Source organism: Drosophila miranda, assembly GCF_003369915.1.
Source record: "Drosophila miranda strain MSH22 chromosome Y unlocalized genomic scaffold, D.miranda_PacBio2.1 Contig_Y1_pilon, whole genome shotgun sequence".
NCBI classification, from domain to species: domain Eukaryota; kingdom Metazoa; phylum Arthropoda; class Insecta; order Diptera; family Drosophilidae; genus Drosophila; species Drosophila miranda.
Genome location: NW_022881603.1, coordinates 33322104 through 33335490, shown reverse-complemented (window position 1 = coordinate 33335490; position 13387 = coordinate 33322104). Strand labels below are relative to the sequence as shown.

General features: G+C 40.4%; 1 pseudogene; it reads left to right on the top strand.

Annotated features, from left to right (window-relative positions):
• The first annotated feature begins 3464 nt into the window (after positions 1-3464).
• The window catches only part of LOC117190164, a 66593-nt pseudogene continuing 56670 nt past the window's right edge, over positions 3465-13387 (top strand).

Below are 13387 nucleotides of genomic sequence, written 5' to 3'. Positions count from 1 at the left end.
TATGGGAGGCTGCAGTGAAGACGGCCAAGTACCACTTCTACCGTGCGATAGGCAACTCGGTTCTTGGATTTAACGAGCTCCGGACGCTGTTGTGCCACATCACGGCAGTGATTAATTCAAGACCCTTAGTTTCAATTTCAGAGAGCCCTGCCGATCTAGATGTTCTAACTCCAGCGCATTTCTTGAATGGTGGCCCTCCTGCTTCGTTCGCTGAGCCTGACGTCACGCAGCTAAACTTCGATCGCCTGGACGGCTGGCAGCGCGTTTCGTACCTGCAGCAGCTCTTTTGGTCCCGGTGGAAGGAGGAGTACATAACGTCACTGCAGCAGCGCTCAAAGTGGCGCACTGCGAAGCCTAGTTTAGCAGTCGCAGATTTGGTTCTTGTCAAGGATGAGAATCTTCCTCCCATGAAGTGGCCACTGGCGAGAGTGGTCGAGCTTTTGCCTGGACGAGATGGCGTTGCCCGAGTTGCTGTGCTGAAGACGTCATCTGGAATCAACAAGCGCGCCGTCAACAAGCTGTGCCTGCTGCCCCTTAAAGATGCTGTTGAAAGTCAGGCTTCCAACGGGGGGAGTATGTCGGGTCAAGCAGCTTAAATATTTTAAATTATTGCCAGTGGTGCGGCTCAAAGGAAATGCATTTTGGTGTTGTCGTTTCCAATGCCCCCACTGCAAAGATCATTTGCTACCGCATATGCGCATGCAGCGGAATTCTTTCGTCTCCTTATGTCGCAATCTGTCGGACTCGGCTTAACAGCGTCCCCGAGCAGCTCTAACGCTCTCGGGCTATCATACGCTCTCGCTCGCGTCTAAGCTTGCTGCATAGGGCCCGGCAATTTGGCTCGTCAGCCCTTGCATGAGCAGTCTTGAGCTAATCGTCGCAGCTATTAGACTAACATCCTCGCATCAATCGTTCGCCCCAATCATCCCCATATGTACATACGCGATAAGTTGGTTTACATATGCAAATAAATTGTGAATTTTAAACAGCCTCTCGACTTTCATAAACTTCAAATTGCAACAGTTGTTAAAAACGCTTAATAGCTTAACAGGTATAAAGTTCAAAATTGTCACAGATTGTAATGCATTTACAATGACGATCAAAAAGAAAGACGTTCCTTTGAGAGTAGCACGTTGGGCCATGTACCAACAAAATTTTAATTATGTTATAGAACATCGCTCAGGAACGAAGATGAGGCACGTTGACGCGTTGAGTCGTGTATCTTGTTTTATGGCGACCGAAAGTATAGCTCATCGTTTGAAAGAAGCTCAGCTAACTGACGATTGGGTTAAGGCTGTTAAAAGTATTGTGGAGGACAAGGAATATGAGGATTATTATATTCGGAATCAGATTTTGTTTAAGGATCCGGATAAGGAGCTTATCGTAGTACCAGCTCAGTTGGAAAATGAGATTATATCAATAGCACATAAGCAAGGACATTTTTCAGTTAAAAAGACACAAGATATCATTGAAAAGTCGTATTATATTCCGAAGTTAAAAGACAAAGTATGGCGCGTAATGAATAGTTGTGTCGAGTGTATCATTGTCAATGAAAAGACAGGAAAACGTGAGGGTTATTTGCAACCAATAGACAAGGGTGATAGGCCGTTACAAACGTATCACATTGATCCCGTTGGACCAATGGAAATGACTAAAAAACAGTACAATTATATACTGGTTGTCGTTGATGGGTTTTTAAGCTTGTTTGGTTATATTCTACACGTAGTACAGGCGTTGAAAAGGTCGTTAAGTGTTTGGAAATTCAGGGGACTAGTTTTGGTAATCCGAACAGAATAGTGACGGATAGGGGTGCAGCGTTTATGTCCAATTTGTTTCGTGAATATTGTGAGAGAGAGAAAATACAGCATTTAATGATTGCCACAGGCGTTCCACGTGGGAATGGTCAAGTCGAAAGGATGCACAAGATAGTGGTGCCTATGTTGTCGAAATTGTGTCAGGGTAATTCCGGTAGTTGGTATAAGCATCTAGGAAAAGTACAGCAAATGATCAACAGTGTTGAGCCGTGAAGTACCAAGGTAACACCTTTCAAGATATTGACTGGGCTAGACATGCGTATAGGAATGGATCCGAAAATAAAAGAAATATTGGAAGAATCACTTATCGAAGAGTTGAACAAGGACCGCGAAGAAATTAGAAAGGAAGTAGTTGAAAACATTGCACGAGAGAGACACGAAGCGGTCGTGTTTTTGTCGTGTCGTCGGGATAGACCAGTAATCGGCTCTGAGAGAGCCGATAGCAAGAGAGAGAGATCAGTCAGTTGTCAGTTCAGCCACGCATCAGACGTACACGCATATAATTAGTCACAAACATACTTGTAAAACTTGGAGCTGTTATAATTTTAAGTGCAACATACTTATCAAATAAATGTTACTCGTTGCCATCAAGCAACTTAAACTACTACATTTATAATATCCTTTTCCGTAGGGTATGAAAATTTATGTTGCCGGGAAGCATTGTTGTCAACCTTAATCTTCCGTCGAATATTCCCATCTATATAGATCTCTCAGTTTTGCCCAGATAATTTTATACGATTGATGAATCAATTTCTACTTGATTGGCTTAATTTAAATACTTGCTTTTTTTGGATTTCTATATAACGTTAAAAATGAAATTTAATAGATTGATGAAATTGGCAAAATATACCATTATATACCTATATACCGTCGGTTTAATTTTGACCTAAAAAAATACCGAAAAGTATTATCGTATTAGAGCCCTGCATGAGTGCACAGTATTATGTATGGTTTGTACAAAAAATGTATGTTATTTATCGATTGTTGCATTCCGATTTTGTATTCCACTACACTTCAAGACCATGAACATCTGAAAGACATTTAGAAGATGAGCAAGGCAAGCCTTAAACCTAGTACCACCAACCAATTTAATTGGTTAAATTGGTTAAAAATTCCAATTTTGAAATTATGAATTGCAATTATGAAAGCAGGCTTGAGTATAACATTTTTGGGCGCTGTGGCGCTTCTTATAAGTAAATATCGACGAAAGATAGAATATTTCTACATTCCGCGTTTCCCGTATGTATCGTTGCCTCTCCAGTATTAATCTATTATTATTATTATTTTTTATTTTTTTGCTGATTTAAGTACTAGGCCTTAACTTGAAGTGAAGTCTGTTGCAAGTGCTGCAAAACGACGCTTCGGATAATTCGCGTAAAATAATTTGATATAGAAATTTATTCCAACTGGTTTTCCATGATACTTACTTACTTATATTATAAATATTTTTTTTTGCAATTCGAGATTTTAACTCCCTCTTCTTTGCAAGAAACTGTTGCATTTTACAGTACTAAGTTGGTTTTTTGCGCACGCGATTTGCGCAGAACAGACAAATTTTACAAGTTCAAACCGCATATACATAGTGTATAGGCCTGAAAGTGTATAAGTATATATACATTCGTCTATAGTAAACAAGTTGTTTACAGAAAGCAAGCTATATCACTCTAAATTAAACTTTCGCTAGCTAAAATATTGACTTTTCTTCGAGCTTAAATGTAAATTCTCATACTTTACACAGTAACGTAACGGTATTAGCAAGTGCCAAAACACTTGATTAAGTTTTAATGCAACTCCTATTCAACTGTGCAAACCTATGTAGGTACTGAGAAAAATCAATACGAAGTAAATAAAAATGTTACATGAATAAAATACAAACTGTGCATATTAAGGAAGTTGTGAATTCTTTTATTGAGAACTGATCGTATCTAAAATGTACGGAATGACTCAACCAACAGTAAACGTAAGTTTCAAGCCGGCATGTAAATTCATTATGAAGTTAATTTGGCTATAGACCAACTCCATCATTGGATGAGCGATTAGAAAAATTAACAAATACTTAAAAACTGCTTTTGTTTTAGAATCAACGCTTTCGAGTTCGTGATATTCATAACGAGCAAATCATGTCCACTTTTGGAAACATAGGACACCTACTAAACATAGCTGTCGAACGATTTATAACAATAGGAGAAATAATTGCAGAGGAGAACATCGATATAAAGGGGGACATGTACGAGGCTGCTAAAGAAGCAAGAGACGCAGGTACGTTTACGTCAATTACCTTTATAAGACTTTTAGTATGAAAGAATTGGCCAATAAGCTTGCCTGTCACTGATATGAGTGGTAAAAAAGTTAACACAATTGATTTTATTCTACAGGAAAATCTATTGAACGGCTGTGTGAAATATCACCGTTGAGTGGTATGGAGCTTCGGCTTAATATTGAGCCATTGAAGGACTATGGTGCAATAATCTTAGCTGCCAGGTCTCTGCTCTCCTCGGTTACGAGAATACTGCTTTTAGTTGACATAATAGTTGTGAAAAAATTATTAACTGCTAAGAAACGAGCATCGGAGAGCCTGGAGAAGCTGGAGTCAGTCATGAACTTCACTGAATTTGTGCGTGCGTTTTCTGTCTTTGGCACAGAAATGATCGAATTAGCATACCTCACTGGCCACCATCGTAACTCCGTTAAAGAGGAGAGGCGGCGAGCTCAAATGTTTTCTGCCCGTCAAATTCTGGAAAAGTCAATCGCAATTTTACTAACTTCATCAAAAAATAGCTTGATACACAGTGACTGTGTTATAGTAAAGGAGAACCGGGATACTGTGTTCTGCCAGATACGAAGAGCCATGGACTTGATACACTTTGTCGTAAAGGATAGCATATTCGATTCGGCAAAGCATATGCCTTACGACAAGCAAGCAAGTAACCCACATTATGAGAATGAGAGCATATACACGACAATAAAGCGTATTATAAACCTGATAAAGAGATACAAATTCCAAATGAGTTACTACGACAGCAATACTGAGGGAAATAATAATTCCGATTCATACTTTAATTTCCTTGACGATGATCTTTGGAAGTCGAAAAAGAACCTAGCCCCATCCGGTGGTGGTGGTGGTGGCGGTCGTATGATCAATAACACCAACTTTAGAAAGCATTTAAATTCTGAAAGCATGGACATGCGCGAAGAGCTTACACTGGCGTTTGAGAAGTTGTTTGAGAAAGCTCATGACTTCACAGACTCCCCTTATATAAGTCACAATCATCGAAAGAACCTTTTAACCTACTGCGATAACTGCAAGCTGGAGTTTGACATGTATCTTAACGCCATAATGAAAGACCAGCATGAAAATGTTGGAGTTCAGGTGAAAGGTGGTCGGGAGCCGGAGCTCGGAATGCTGAGGAGCTTAGAGGAGCTGTGCAAGCAGCTCATGATTTCTGTATCGAGCCAGATTAAGGATTTCAATGAATCCCTGAAGATCTGCTCAAAGCTGGTCAAATCTTTCCATGTTCTAGCAATGGCGTACGACATCGATAATCTAAACCAACGTTCTACTAAGTTTCATGACTGCTGCGATCACATATTTGACATTTGCAAGCTTTTGCAGCACCTACAGAAAGACTTCAGGTTCAAGCTAAATGCTTAGCTATCAATTTAAGAATCTATGGGCCGCAGGTGTTCATTGCCGCCAAAATTCTTTGGAAATATTCAAACAGCAGTGCGGCAAATGAAAATTTTGAATCATTCTCAGACATGTGGAAGTGGCTGACCAATGAGATATCAATGATCGCAAAGAAGATACTTGTATCAATTAATCCAACTAAGAGTGAAAGAGAAACTGAAACTGAGGTATTTTGGAATATATTTAGTAACTAGATTGAAACTTGTTCATATACATATATGCATGTACATAGTATTACATATGTACCTCTATTCCTCTGCTAGAAATGTGAAGCGACAGATAAACTATCAAAGTCCGGTGTACCTACAACAGATGATGGCGAAATGGTCGAGTTTTCGGGCCTTGAAGGCAAAAATAATGGAGATCTAAGCACATATCAATCAAAATGGGGTGATGACTTGTCAGACGACAACGACATATTAAAAAGAGCTAAAAACATGTCAGCAATGGCTTTCCTCATGTATAAATTTACGAAAGGAAATGGTTCTTTAAGAACAACTCAGGATTTATTTACTCAAGCCGAATATTTTGCTGAAGAAGCCAATCGACTTTATAAAGTCCTACGTCACTTTTCATACCAGGTACATGCATACAACTGCCTTGAACCGATGAAGCAGGAAACCGTTTACATTCCTTTTTGAACTTTCAGGTTCCCGCAAGTGACAACAAGAAAGATCTTCTTAACATTTTAGATAGAGTGCCGACTTTTGTGCAAGCACTACAATTTACAGTCAAAGATCACAATGTTGGTAAAGCAGCCACTTTTGTGAAGGTCGATCATGTCATCAGAGAAACGAAAAACCTTATGAACGTTATTAATAAAGTAGTATCCAAGTGCTTTGAGTGCGCAAATAAGGTAACTTAAGCTAAGAAAATCCCGTAAAACCAATTATTTTCAGTTAAGTAAAATAACTCTCTAAATGAAGTATAAAATTTAAAAATATTAGGGTCATGCTTAGCTGTGATGCCAGTTACAGGTATGATTTTACTATTATTTTTTCTAAGGGTAATTACGAGTGTCCATATGGTGCTTGTTATTGAATTCCTATAGAAAACGTTCTTCGATATAAGACAAAGATTTCGTAAAATACTCGTAGCTTTTCCTGTAATATAAAAAATGCTAAATATTTACCACCAATTTTTTTCAAAGGCAACAGTACAAAACACCCAAGGCTAGAAAGATGTAGCGTGCAGGTGTGGGATAGCTGTCGTTTACCCATACTAGTATGAGTAAACGACAGCTATCCCACACCTGCACGCTACATAATTGGCGACCAACGTGGGGCCCGAAGGGATATGATCTCTCGTAAAGTTGGTACTTAACGTTAGTACCAGTGGCATGTCATTCTGGGGCTAGGCTCCACCATAGCTCTATATTCCATCCAAAACAATAATTCTCTGGTAATGCCATACTGATAGATCTCGCCGGGTGGGAGTACGACAGCTGTTGCCTACGGAATCTACGACTATTTTTCATGGTTGGAAAAGTCGACCTATGTATAATCTGTTGTCTCTTACGCCGGATGGACTAGCTTATATAGGCAGTTACAATATGCTAATATCACGATATAGGACTCCACCAACGAGATAACTAAAGATGTTGACTTAGGGAACTGCGGGAGTTATTCAAAAGACGGATACCCCGACTCAAAGTTATATTCATTAAATTATCTCGAGCTTGGCTGTAGAGATAATATCCATAGAAGCACAGGGTATTCGCCGTATTTTCTTGCATTTGGGCAGAATATGATTCTTAACGGAAAGGATTATGAACTACTCAGACGACTAAATCTCCTATCGGATGACACCAGAGTCGAATATCCAGATGTAGTACAAGTATGTCGACAAGCCGCTCAGCAAAAGGTAGCTGAATCACACGAGCAGAATGCGAGGACATACAACTTACGTAGCCGGGTCCGTCAACTTAAAGTTGGAGACGTCGTGTATGCCCGGAATTTTTGTCAGAGCAACGCTTTAAAAAAGTTCAGCGCTAAACTGGCGCCTGTGTTTATATCAGCCAAGGTTATTCGCCGAGTGGGGACAATGTATTACCAATTAGCTAGCGAAGATAAGAAAAACTTAGGAGTCTATCACTTAAAAGATATTCAGCTTAAACCTTAGTAAATGGCCTTCTTCAGTTTAAGTCTCATTGTAAGAACAATTACGTCTTCAACTGTGTTGTAGGGGCCGAATTTAGGGAAAGAGTATGGAACATCACGGATAAGCACAGTTTTCTTTTGGTAATGCTTAAAAGTGCAGATACATAGTAACTCCGAAAGTGGATCGTAAGCTGCAAGCTTTCCGAAAAGCTTTCTAAAGAGAGCGCGCATCGCACGCATTTAAGCGAAAGACGTCACGTTTACCTTGACCCAAGAGAGTAGCGTAGCGTAGGGAGAGCATAGATTAAAATCTTGACCAAAATTTCGCTCAATTGGGCGAAAGATCATCCGATTATGCAGTTAAAGTTCCTAAGATCATCCGATTATGCAGTTAAAGTTTCCAAATATCATCCGATCTTCGAGCTTTTGGTTCGGTACCGCTTAGCTGAACTTGCAGAAGTTGGGCTGGAGTTATTGACTGAGAATCCATTGATTAAAACGGACGTGTTTACTCGGGAATAAATAAATATATATATGTAAAGGACAGTGTATCAAGCAGTTAGCACTATCCCATCTAAATTAACATTTGAACTTAAGATACCATCGATAAGACCTAACCGATATAACCAGACTTAACCGATGTTTAAAAGACCTAACCGATAAGGGGTTATCGATACGGGAGTCGGTTGTTGGAAGTAGAAGCAGAAAGTTGAACAAAAAGTCGGAAGAACAGACTCATTAATTGCACATCTTAAATCATACACTTTGTACTCTTTTTCGAAAAACACTATTAATAAACAATACATTATTATTAATCTTACATTTGGGGGCTCGTCCGCGTCGAATACAGAGCTCGGAGTGTGTGAAAAAGAAAAACAGAAGAAAGCAGAAGCTGATGCAAGAAGAGGATTGTTGAAAAGTTGTTAAAGTTGTTGTTTGTAGCTACATAAAGTTGTAAAGTTGTTGTTGGTGGCTATAAACATTAAGTTGAACAATCCAAATTCTGTGAGCCTAACAGTAGACACGGAGTTTAATAAAAGATCGGTCGTTTAATTCGGTTGGAAAATTGTGAAATTCATTGTCGCGCCGCAGCGTCGCCTTGTCCGTGCGCAGTACGTACACAAGCAGAAAAAACACGCACAGACACGTTGTGTGTGATACACACTTATAAACAGAAAAGACAAGCCCTCGTCGGGTACACAGACACAAGTCGAAAAGAGCCGCAAAATGATGCAAACACCGCCGCCGTTGCACTGGAAAGAGAGAGAGAAGGAAGAAGCTGTACCAGGAACGTCGCGCCCGAGTGCAAACGAGATGGAAGATTTAGAAAATGCAGAAAACAATACTGATGACAAGATTGATCAAATGATAAAGTTGCTAAGTTTGAAACTGCTTTGCGATGAGCAACGAGAAATGAAGATCGCTCCAGATAATTTTACAGAAGTTGTGAGCGATTGTGATGGAAAATCGGTTCCCATAGAAAAATGGTTTGAGATATTCGAAAAAAATGCCGATGCATGAGCTTACTGCTTCTAGCTCTTGCTTAAGCCGGTTGTGTTTTTTTCTTGCTCCCGCATTCTCCGCCCTTTGCCTAAATATCATACAACATTGTTGTGTCTTTGTTTTGATTTATTATCTCTTTAATTTGATTCTACTTTGTGTTAACCACCAGTGTTTTGTTTGTAAACAAGTGTTTAATATAAATTCAATATTGCAACGTAACACATCGGACTCGTGCAGGCAATTTGTTATTGTTTTTTGCCCAGTCTGCTTTTCGTTATCGCTTCTTCGGTGTGCACTGTTCTCGCGCATCAGCGTTTGCATCGCCCACACTCTCTCGTGAGCATACGCGGGCTTCTCGCATTGTTGCTCTCACTCTCTCTGGATTGCCTACACTCTCCCTCTCTGTGGACTTTTCTTTTGTGTCTCTGCTTTGGTGAGTTTACCGCTCGTTTTCTGCACTTCGTTGGATCATCTGCTTTGAATTATTGCCGCTGCAGCTGATTGTCTGGCTCGCTCTGCTGTCTGCTCTCCTACTTTACCTGCGATCTCACTCCGTTCTCTTATTATTCGTGCACAGTGATTCTACTGCTGTCAATAATGGCAATCGTTTGTAGTGCAAAGAAATGTGAATTCGGTGGTGTTATCATTGGTGATTCATTTCTTAGCTGCTGGCTGTGCGACAATTTTGCCCACATAAAATGTGCTGGTGGTGGAAATTTTGGCCGGCTGAATGATCTGATCTCGAAACGCATGGGCCTGTCTTGGTCATGTCTGGCTTGTCGGGAGATTGAGGCCGAAATGCGCACATTTATGAGACAGACTCGAACTGGGTTTCTGGATGTCCGGAAACAATTTGTGGCTCTCAACGAGAAATTTCTTGCCCTTGAATCACAGTTTCTTGGGCTCAAACTCTTGAGCGAATCGCCTAGACGGAAAATTCCGCATAATGATACCAATCTCTTGCAACCTAATCCGATTGGTACGCCTGCCAATCAACAACGTACTCGTCTCATATTTACAACGCATCCACTCCGTATCCGTACCAGCTACCTCAAGCTAACAGTATTTTTCTGCCCTTTTTCGAGGAAAGCGTTGTTCTTGAAGGTTTGTCATCTATGGACATATCGTTTTCTGCGGGTCCAGATAAGGTACCAAGTTGCATCTTAAAACACTGTGCCCAGTCCCTTTGCAAGCCCTTGACCTTTCTCTTCAACCTCTCCTTGGAACAGTCTTGTCTCCCAGTAATTTGGAATGAGTCCTACATCATTCCGCTTCACAAAAAAGGTTCAAGATCAAACATTGAAAACTATCGTGGTATCGCAAAGCTTTCCGCCATCCCGAAGCTTCTTGAGTTCCTGGTCACCCGGCAACTGCAACATCTTTGTTGCAGCTTGATATCTCCGTCGCAACACGGTTTTTTCAGACATCGTTCAACATCGACTAACCTTCTTGAGTTTTCTAACCTAATCCACCGTGGTTTTCAAATTGGTTTGCAGACGGATGTAGTTTTTACGGACTTCAGCAAGGCATTCGATTCTGTGAACCATGCTCTGCTTATTCAAAAGCTCTCCTTATTAGGGTTCCCAACGAATCTTCTAGATTGGATTTTGTCCTATCTCTCTAACCGTACTCAACGTGTTTTGTTTTCTAACGTGTTGTCAAATACTGTTAATGTTACTTCAGGTGTGCCACAGGGAAGTCATCTGGGCCCGCTTCTGTTTATTTTATTTGTGAACGACCTTCCTCAAGTTATAACATACTCTACTACACTAATGTATGCTGATGATGTCAAAATCTGTCTTTCTTACTCTGATTGGTATTTGCACACACGCCTTCAACTTGATCTAAGTGAACTACTATTGTGGTGTTCAATTAATCTTCTTTTTCTGAACCTTTCCAAATGCAAACTTATGACATTTTACCGTCGCGCTCCTCATTTTGTCTCATATGTTCTAGGAAATCATGTCCTTGAGCGAATTTCGAGTTCAAATGACCTCGGAGTCCTTTTTGATCATAAGATGTGTTTCAACACCCATATAGCTGCAACTGTAAATAAAGCTAAGGGTGTTTTAGCGTTCATCAAGCGTTGGTCCAAGGGGTTTGACGACCCGTACGTTACGAAACAACTGTACATCTCGTTAGTACGTCCTATATTGGAGTATTGTTCTTGTGTGTGGAGCCCGCAGTATAAAGAGCAACAGTCTGTTATTGAATCCGTGCAAAAGCAATTTTTAATTTTTGCCCTTCGGAACTTTAACTGGGACTCGGGTAGAATCTTGCCACCCTACCGGTCTAGGCTAAATCTTATTGACCTGCCGTCGTTGCACCATCGCAGAATATGCAATGGCGTAATGTTCGTGCACAAGCTCCTTCTTGGGACTGTTGACTCCCAAACTCTCTTGGGTCAGATTGACTTGGCCGTTCCAAGTCGGGTTACCCGTACTTTTAGGCCTATCCGTCTACCCATATGTAGGTCTAATTATGCTGATCATGAACCTTTTAGGGTTTTATGCCATAATTATAACTCCCTCTGTCTAACCCTATCCCCTGAACTGTCTCTTAAACTAATTGCATGCAATATTTATAATCATTTAAATTTAGCTAACTTTTAACTTATCTTTTTCTGCCTTTAGTAACTAAGTACCATTATTAACAGATAATTTGTTAATTTAATAAATAAAACAGAAAACAGATGTGCAGGCCAGAGGAAAAATGACCGGTGCAGCTAAGCTTTTCCTTGAAGCTGAATGCGTGTGCACCTATGAGGAACTCAAGAACGTATTATTGGATGAATTCACATGTAGCTATAACAGTGCAGACATTCATAAGCTGCTGCAAGAAAGAAAGAGGAAGAGTAGTGAGTCGATGCACGAGTACTTGCTGCAGATGAGAAAAATAGCAGCAGTCGGACATGTTGAACACGCGGCTGTTATAAGCCATATTGTGAACGGTCTGGACATAAGAAACGAGTATAAGTATGCCATGTATCGCTGTAAGACCTTCAGGGCCTTGAAAGAAGAGTTCGATATCTATGATCGTTTGAACATATCGGAGAAGAAGGGCAATAAAGAACAGAATAAAACGAGTTTCAAGCAGCAAAGTGGGCAAAGCGGTACAAAAGAATATTGCTATAACTGTGGATCAGGAGAACACAAACGCAAAGACTGCAAAGCCGAAACGAAGTGTTTTAAGTGCAATCAGAATGTTCACATTTCGCGTAACTGTCCTTATGAAGCTGATAAAGTTGATAAAGTTCGCGTCATTTTGGATCGCAGTCGCATGAAAAAAATTCAAATAAACGGCATTGTTGTTGACTGTCTTGTGGATACAGGGTCAGATGTAACCATAATCAAAGAGAGTATGTTGAAGACCATGAAAAACGTTAAACTTTTGAAGTGCACAACTATGTTGCGCGGTCTGGGTCAGATATCAACAAAGCCTGTTGGATACTTTAATGCAGAAGTTACCGTGGATAAGTTGCAGACCACACAGAAGTTTTTAGTAGTCCCCAGTAGCCAGATTGATTTCGACGCACTTTTGGGGTATGATTTCATTAAAAAGTTCCGTTTCGTCGCTGATATGCAAGGATACACGTTTTTGAAGCATGACGCAGATCCTGTGCCAACAGATGAGCATGCTCTTATATATAATGTAACTGAAGAGTCATCCTTTGTAGCTCCGCCGCAATATCGAAAAGACGTTGAACAGATGATAAGAAACAGTTACCAAATGCCCACAGAAGTTGCAAAGCAGTCTCCAATCCAACTGAAGATAGTTCCCGACGGAGTAATCAAGCCGTTTAATCACTCACCGAGTCGTTTATCAACAGACGAAGCCAGAGCCGTAAAGAAGCAAGTCGAAGAATGGATCGAGCAAGGAATCGTGCGCAAGTCGTCTTCAAATGTAGCGAGCAGAGTTGTCATCGTGAAGAAAAAAGATGGTACACTTAGAGTTTGCGTAGACTACAGGAAGTTAAACAGCATGGTATTGCTGGACTGCTTCCCAGTCCCGATCATGGAGGAAGTCTTGGAAAAGCTGCAGTCGGCTAAGTGGTTTACCATAATGGACCTTGAAAACGGATTTTTCCATGGGCCTATGGAAGAGCAAAGCAAGTCGTATACGGCCTTCGTCACAAAGGAGGGATTATTCGAGTTTAATAAAGCGCCTTTCGGATTCAAGAACTCGCCAGCTGCGTTCATTCGGTTCGTAAGCTATATTTTTCAAGAATTAATCAACTCTGACATTATGCAGCTTTATATGGACGACATAATTGTTTACGCCGC